Source organism: Gossypium hirsutum, chromosome A06, assembly GCF_007990345.1.
Source record: "Gossypium hirsutum isolate 1008001.06 chromosome A06, Gossypium_hirsutum_v2.1, whole genome shotgun sequence".
Lineage (NCBI taxonomy): Eukaryota > Viridiplantae > Streptophyta > Magnoliopsida > Malvales > Malvaceae > Gossypium > Gossypium hirsutum.
The window spans coordinates 87641343-87650324 of record NC_053429.1 but is presented as its reverse complement, the minus strand read 5'-3'; the positions used below and the strand labels follow the sequence as shown (position 1 = coordinate 87650324).

The 8982-nt window shown below is 32.9% G+C and overlaps 1 non-coding gene across 1 annotated transcript; it reads left to right on the top strand.

The window, feature by feature from the left end:
- Window positions 1-802: 802 nt before the first annotated feature.
- LOC121231712 (small nucleolar RNA R71) lies at window positions 803-909 on the top strand. The gene has a single exon (XR_005929767.1). It is a non-coding gene; the product is annotated as a small nucleolar RNA R71 (small nucleolar RNA).
- The last annotated feature ends 8073 nt before the right edge of the window (window positions 910-8982 follow it).

The following is an 8982-nucleotide window of genomic DNA, read 5'->3' as shown; positions in this document are numbered from 1 at the left end:
TGACTTACCACAGTTTCTTGCCTTGGTTCTGGTTTGGACTCAACTAACCCTTCTTTATATTGAACAGTACTCGCGTGAAGTTGCTCTCTTAGGTTAGTCTCGGTATTGCTAGGCAATCTACCTTGTGGTCTTTCTGAGATCAGCTTAGCAAGCTGACCTATTTGAGTCTCGAGACCTTGAATCGATGCTTGCTGATTTTTAAGCATTATTTCGGTGTTTTAGAAACGTGTTTCTGACACTGAGATGAATTATGTTACCATCTCCTCAAGGTTTGGCTTCATTTACTGCTGGTAGGATGGTTGAAAGCTTGGAGGGGGTTGTGGTCTTTGATTGTGTTGACCACCCCAAGAGAAATTGGGATGGTTCCTCCAACCTACATTGTAAGTATTACTATAGGGGTTATTCTGAGGTCTAGAACTGTTACCCATATAGTTGACTTGTTCGCTCGTACTGCTAGGGTCGTAGGTTAGGCATTCTGTATTATTCATTCCTCCTCTACTTGTGTTACATTGCATCACCGGATGTACCTGATAGAGACACATAAACTATCAATCTTTTTACTTAAAAGCTCTACCTGGTTTGATAACATAGTGACTGCGTCGAGGTTGAAAACACCGGCTGCTTTATTAGGCTTTATCCTTATGACTTGCCACTGATAGTTATTCAGTGACATCTCTTCAATAAAATCATAAGCCTCCTCAGGTGTTTTGTTATTTAGGTTTCCACCGGCTGCTGCATCAATTAACTATCTAGTTGAGGGCTTCAAACCGTTGAAAAAGTTTGAACCTGTAGCCATAAAGGTAACCCATGGTGAGGGCACTTTCTCAATAAGTCCTTTAACCTCTCCCATGCATCGTAAAGAGTCTCTAAATCCATCTGCACAAAAGAAGAGATATCATTCCTCAACTTTGCCATTTTAGCTGACAGAAAATACTTTAGTAAGAACTTTTCGGTCATTTGTTCCCAAGTAGTGATGGATCCTCGTGGTAACGAGTTCAACCACTATTTAGCTTTGTTCCTGAATGAAAAGGGAAATAATCGAAGATGAATGGCATCATCAAAAACACCATTTATTTTGAAAGTATCACAGAACTCTAAAAAGTTGGCCAAATGAGTATTTGGCTCTTCATCCTGCAAACCATCAAATTGAACAAGCTGTTGAATCATTTGTATAGTGTTAGGTTTCAGTTCAAAATTATTTGTGGCAATTGCAGGTCTAACAATACTCGATTCAGCCCCCGCTAAATTAGGCTTAGCATAATCGTACATAGTATGAGGAGCAGAATTTTGATTTACAGGATTTGCGGTAACCACAGGAGGTAGCGGATTATTCTAATTTTCAGCCATCTCCTCGATAGTATTGGTATCGTCCTTGCACTCTTCCTCTATATAACGTACACTTCACTTTATTTCTCTACGATTTCTGCAATCTGTGCTTCCAATTTCGTTGTCAAAATGTAGAGGTCCTGACGGGTTTCTTCTAGTCATAAACTATAAGAACCTGCCAGAAGCAAACAAAAGGAAGATTAGTAATGAAAAATAAAACTGAAACAAGAATTAAATGCAATAAAATAAAAATGGCTAAATTAATAAAAATTAAGTGTTCCCAATATCTTAGTCCCCAGCAACGGTGCCAAAAACTTGATGATCGTTTTATGAACTACTAAACTAGACTACAATCACGACTAAGGAAAACGCACCTATTGAATGGTAGTATAGTGACGGTGAGTCCAGAGTATCGTATCTACAAGGACTAAAAGTACTAGTATTAACTATCTTTCTATTATTTGGCCTAAAAATAAAAGGGATTTATTTTAATCTAAAATTAACTAACTGATTAACTACAAAACACGACAGAGAGTGAAGAAAATAATCGAATAAACCAATAATAAAGACAATACCCAAGGAAGAATCCACCTAGACTTCACTTATTATTCCGATTTTGAATCTAACGATTTATTCACTTGTCTTGATCCGTAGAAATCCCTAAATTATGTTAATATCTCTTTCGAGACTAAAAACAACTGACTTTAGGTTGATTAACTAAAATTTGTTTCTAATTAAAATCCCTATTGTCACATTAACTCGATCTATGGATTTCCTTATTATATTTGACTCTAATTCGGTAGATTTATGTCGCCCTATTTCTAAGGTTGCATGCAACTCCGCTTAATTATGTGAGATTTACTCTGAAACAGGGACTTTTGCTCCACTAAATAAGCACATCAGCTTGAATTAATATCCTAAAAATATTAAAACAAGAATTAAGAAGACATAATTAAGAACAAGCATAAGTATTTATCATTAAATTTAGAATATTAAACAATAAGATCCGTCTTAGGCTTCATCCTCCCTAGGTATTTAGGGAGTTTAGTTCATATTGTAATAGGAAAACATCTCAAGAATATGAAAATAACAAAACATAAAGAAACCCAAAAACTTCGATAGAAATTGAAGGGAGATCTTCAGTCTTGAAGGAGATCCTACTTCCGAGCTAAATCTGTTGGCGTTCTTCGAGTAATTCCTATGTTCTACTCTGCGTGTCCCCTATTGCCATCTTCTAATGTGTTTTTAGAATGCTCAGAAACCCTAAAATTTGGCTTTTTTGTATTTGGGAAACAGGGAGTGATATCAACACAGGCTACCACATGGGCATGTGGCCAGCCTGTGTGTCCCATACGGGCGTGTGCTCAGGCCGTGTGGAATTTGTCTTGACCGTATGGATCTTTCAATCGGCCCTTTTCGTTCATTTTTAGCCTGTTTTATGCTCCTTTTGTTCCCCTATGCTCTCTTGAGTATAAAACATGAAATTAAAGGATTAGGAGCATCTAATTCACTAAATTACATGATAAACCATCCAAAAAATATGCTAATTGTGGGATTAAAATGTGTTACTTTTACGGTTTATCAGGTCACATGCCTGTGTGTCAAGCAGTGTAACTCTTGAAATAGCCCCACACACTTATGTGCTAAGTCGTATGCTAGGCTGTGTAACTCACTGACTTGCATACAAAGTGATTCTCAGATGACACATGGCCGTGTTGCCAGGCCATGTTCCACACATATTTGAGACACATTCCCGTGTTTCTAGCCGTATGGACCCAAACCTTAAACAAAAACTTTACCATTTCAAGCTTACTTGAAACCTAAGTAAACCATTTTCCATCTAAAAGACCTAATCAAAGGACCAAATCAGGCCAAAAAAACATACTAAAACATCCTTCTAACATTCAACAAATATGCCACTCATATCCACCTTATACATATACAAATAAAACTTACTTAAAGATGCCAAAGCCTATCACAAATCCAAATATCATATCTCATTCCATACTAAGCTTATAAACACAACACAATTTAACATTCATGATCCAATATTTTGCGCCAAAATGTTTTATACATCTACTAATAAAAGTGTTCTAAAAGGACTTATCTACCTATTCATTATAATTCCAACACTATTTGTTAACAACAAGCATAAACATAGCAACTTTAACATTTACATATTCACTAAAAGTCATAATACTAAGGACCTATCTTATTAAATGCCACTTAACCAACTACTAAAAAGTACCAAAATGGCTACCGAGATGATGATGACAGTGTGTGCTTCCGAGTCGATCCAATCAAACCAATGGTTCCAAAAGTCCTACGAAAACATATCAAACTAATAAGCACAAAGGAGCTTAGTAAGTTCAATAAGTAAACTCATTTGCTATCAAATAATGAATTTCCAAGAATGTTAACTTTAATTACACCGATAATAAGCCTACTAGGCACTAAGCCTGACTAACATCGGCAGTAAGCCTTCTAGGCATAAAGCCTGAATAACACCGACACTAGGCCTACTAGGCACAAAGCCTAAATAACGATATAACTTAAAATTTAAACATCATTCTATAACAGCTATAAATATTTCAATCATTAATAAGGAATTTAATTCAACTTTACACAAATGTAAAACGAACTTACAAGACTAGATTGTATTAATTGCAAAGCACAAGAACTAATCTGAAATCTTTCCTTTTCCACGATCTTCAACCCGTTGATGACCTAAAAAAATAGTTTCATTCAATTGAGTACTTTTAGATATCAATTTAATCCATAATTTATTTTATGCAAAATTACCATTTTGCCCTTAATAATTTATTTTTAAATAATCAGTCCTTAAGCTCATAAATTGAAATCTAAACATTTTAATCCCCCATTCGAGCTAACCAAACTTATTAGAGACTTGTATCAACCCGAATAAACCATTATTTCATAAATTGAACATGAATTTTACCATTTTTACAAATCGATAAAATACAAATTTAATCAAAATTGACTTTACAAAACTTGTATATTTATCAAAAAAGATTCATTATCTAGCATTAAACATAAAAAATCATCCAAGAACATTCATGGCCTAACCCTCAACCTTTAACAATTTTACAAATTAATCCCCGGGCTAGCTATATTAAGCTAAAACGACTTCAAAAACATAAAAATCATTAAAAATGGGGCAAAATTACATATCATGCACTCAAAGTTAGCTTGGCCAAATATCCCCTTTCTCTAATGGTGGTTTTTAGGTTTTCGAATTAGCAAAAGATGAAGATGACAATGTTTTCTCATCTTTTTTTATTTAATTTCTTTTTAATTACCAAATGACTAAATTAAGCTTTTAAAACCACTAAAATTTAAATAAAACCATGCCATGTATATCCAATAACTTATTAAATGGTCTAATTACCATTTAATTCCTTTAATTTAAGATTCCGTAGCTATTTGACTCCTTTAGCTATTAGAATACCACTTTTACCCTTTTTACTTTTTAGTCCTTTTTACTTAAATTCTCATGCAAACATCAAAATTTCTTACCAAAATTTTAATACGACCTTACTAATATCCCATAGACATTAAAATAATAATTTACTCATCAAATTTATAGTCCCAAAATCACTGTTCTGATTTCACTAAAAATGGGTTGCTACAGTATGATTTGACTTCCGGTAAGCATAACTTGAGTCTGATATTAAGCATGTATGATATATATACATTCTGGCATCTGTTATATATGCATGTATGTGTATTTGGGATTGGATTATATATATGTAGGAAGTGTGAGAGAATATATGTTTCTGCCGTATTTGGTGGCATAGCCACACATATTTTTGAAAGAGGCGATAATTTGCCTAGTGATCTGGCAGCTAAGTTACAATTATTTTGAAAAGTTTCATACCAACACTAAGTGGTGTGTAAAGTTGGATGGGTATTTTTTTACCCTATATAGTGTGTAGGGATGGTCAGAGATGGTGTGTAGCGGATGGGGGGTAGCATTGTAAATATGCATCTAATTTTGATTCTGGTTCTAAATAAGATAAATGTCCTATATCTGCTCTGTTATGATTATGTTTGAAATTAAGTTTGTTTTGTTTAAATTTTCACACTGAGTTTCAAAACTCATTCTCGATTTGTCTGTTTACTTTTAGGTAACCCTCATATTTAGAGTGGGTCGATGTGACGTAAGCTCGGTTAATAAATGTTGATACAATATACTATTTGGTTTGAAAGTTAGTATTTTGGTTTTGATGGACTGTTTGGGACTGTTTAAATTTTTGGATTGTATTTTTTGGTTTTTAACTATTTTATCGATTTTGGTGGTTTTAAATTTTACTTGCGAAATGTTTAATTTTATAATAGTAAACCATGTTTTCAAAATTGGACTCAAATATGATTTTTCTATTGCAAACTCAGGTGGTTATAAATTACGCATATGTAAAAATAACATTTTTAATAAGTTATACTTCTCTGTAACAAAAGCAAAAAACACTTTAAGTGTAACATGTTTTGGGTTTTTGAATGATTTACGGTAGCATCTCCAGATTTGGCCATAACGTCTAAAATGGGTTTGGGGTGTTACAGGATGGAACTTTGATTTCAACCTCTCCCTTGCCCATCTTGGCTTCTTGAAGTGGAATTGTTCCTAAAGGGATTTCCTTTTCACTCCTTAGTGAGATTGCACTATAATTATCCTTTGATTTACCTCTAGTTGTGAAGGTAATTTTCCAGAATTTTGTGTCTCCAATTTATTAATTGACATAGCCAATTGAATAATTTGATAGCCCAAATTTTGAATGTTTGCCTTTGTTTCCTGTTGAAGTTAATGAGTACTATTAGCAAAGCTCTTAACAATATCATCTAAAGACATACCTGAATTTGAAGCTTGTTGTTGTGTGGGAGCTTGAGGTGGTCTAACAAAATTCTGAGGGGGATCTCTTTCTTGTCCTCATTGATTTCCATAGCTCAAACTCAGGTGATCTCTCTATCCAAGGTTGTAATGATCAGAAAAAGATCATACTTCTTTTAGGGTTTACTCCACCCAAAGCATTAACTGCTTGCACTAAACCATGTTGCAATGTAGGGTACATATCCATAGAATGTCCTTGAATTGAACATATTCTGTAAGCTTTTTCTACTTGCAATTGCCCTATATTCATTTGACGAGCCAAAGCAGTTAAGTCAGAAATTTGATTTTCAAGAGTATTAAAACTTACCTTATTAACTCGCCTGATGGCTCCATCCGCTCTTGTTCCCAATTGTTGGGAATTTTCAGCCATGTTTGAAATTAATTGCTTGGCTACTTCAGGTGTCTTCTTTCACTTGCTAATTAATTGTACTTCTATCCATTAGTAACAATCCTTCATAGAAGTATTGGATTAGGATCTGATCTAAAATTTGATGATGGGGAAAACTGGCACACAATAGTTTGAACATCTCCCAATACTCATACAAAGTCTATCCAGTGAGTTGCATTATGCTATAAATTTCCATCCTAATGTTGGCTACTTTAGAAGCAATGGAGAATTTCTCTAAGATTAGTCTTTTCATCTCATTCCATGTTGTTATGGATCCGGAGGGAAGATAATAGAGTTAATCTTTTGCTTGATCCTTTAAAGAAAAGGGAAAATCTCTAAGATTGATTTGCTCATTGGTCACACCATGTGGTTTCATTCCGGAGCATACAACATGGAATTCTTTCAAGTTCTTACGAGGGTCTTCACCTTCACATCCACGAAAAGAGGGAAGTAGTGAATTAAACCAGACTTTAATTCAAAATCGCCTTCTATATTAACAAATGTAATGCATAAATGTTGTTGATTCAAATCTGGTTCAGCTAACTCCTTGAGAATTTTATCTGCCATGTTTTCTTCAAATTCTTCAACGATAAAAATGCAAAAAATAGTCAAATTTGACTTAGCTTCTTCTTTAAGCTGTCTTTTTCTCTCTTTAGTTTCTTTTCTCAATCTACGCATTGTCTTCTTGATTTCAGGATTATACTACAAATCATTAGTCTGATAAGAACAAGTCATAAACAAAATAAACAGATAAATTAAATAATAAGAAACTAAAATAGCTCCCCGAAAACGGCACCAAATTTGATTGGGTTGTTGAAACCATTCAAAATAAATATTGATTCTCCTAAACTAACTTGTAGAAATAGTGTAATCAGGTCGAATCCCAATAGAGCTAAATTTATTAAAGTCTCAAAGTTTTAAAAAATAAAAATGGGGAATTTTGAGTTATTGAACTAATAATTAAAGATAAACAAGAAATTAATAAAAATTTGAATATTAAAATTAATGAAAGTCAATTCTTAATAAACTTCCAATCCAAAGATGTAAGTTCCATCCAACTATAATTTTGATCATAGGCTTAAAAATCAATTTTTTTCATACTCAAATACTTAGTATACTTATTCAAGAAAGCTTCAAAAAGAATAATTTTCTTGATATAATTGATACAAATCAAGCATTCATATCAGAGCTTACCATTGAACAACTAGCCATGGTAGCGTTCCATATTAAATTCAATGATAGCATTAAAAATCGTGAGAAGCACTAAACCAAAATCAAATAATTGAGATAGATACAATTAAATTAATCTTGTACTTTTATTTCCCTAAATTTTATCATGCAAGCTATTAAATTGAGGAAGCCACAACAACACACACATAAGCCAACTCCTTTCTATTTATATCAACCATTTATGACAATCACGGATCATAAACTCATTGATAGAAATAGAAAATTTAATCAATATAAAAAATTTATAAGAATAAAAATAAGAAATAAAGATTTCTTGGGTATAAGAAGAAATTTTGGTTTAGCACAAGCCTTACAAGATCACAGTTGAACTAATTCACCCTTTTGAATAATAATAATAATAAGCTTAGCCATACATGGTGAAATAAAAATTCAAAAGTAATTGCTAATTGAAAGTGAAAATAAAAAGAAGTCAAAACTAATCATTTTTTTTCTACCTTGGCTACTCCTTCAACATGCATATATATACTAAAAATAAATCTAATCATAGTAAAAATAAATCTAATCATAGTAAAGCAATCCTAAAAAAACAAAACAAGTTTGTCGCATTTAATGTTTGAGCTAAATTCAAATTCAAATTGGCATAATTGTCATCTTAGTCCTTTATAAATTCAATCTTTAAAGTTGATAGCTCCCAAATTGGCCCATGTCACAAGTCCACTATTTTATCAAAATTCCCTCGATGCACCAATTTAACCAAAATTTAGCAATTTAGCAATTAAGTTCAATGTTTGTGACTCCTGCATCGAAATCAACACAATTTCCACCGTTAAGCACTCAATATAACTAGAATATAAGCGAATTAAACACAATAAAGCATATATAATTATAATCTATCATTATCATTGAAGTCATTTACATCTTTTTCATACTATATGCATAGATGTTAGAATGGTGTGTGAGGAAGGAAACTTCCTAATTTTGGATTAAGTGTTGTTGATTCTTGCATGCATGCTCAAATTTGATAGATTAATGATCTGACATGTATAAATATCTTTTTTTAGCTCTAAAAGCTAATAAGGGTCCAATTGATAAAGGCAAGGGACCTGCTTTGTAGATTGTGCTAAAATTTCTAGTGAGTTCCTTCTTACTTCCATGTGTTATAAATTTTTTG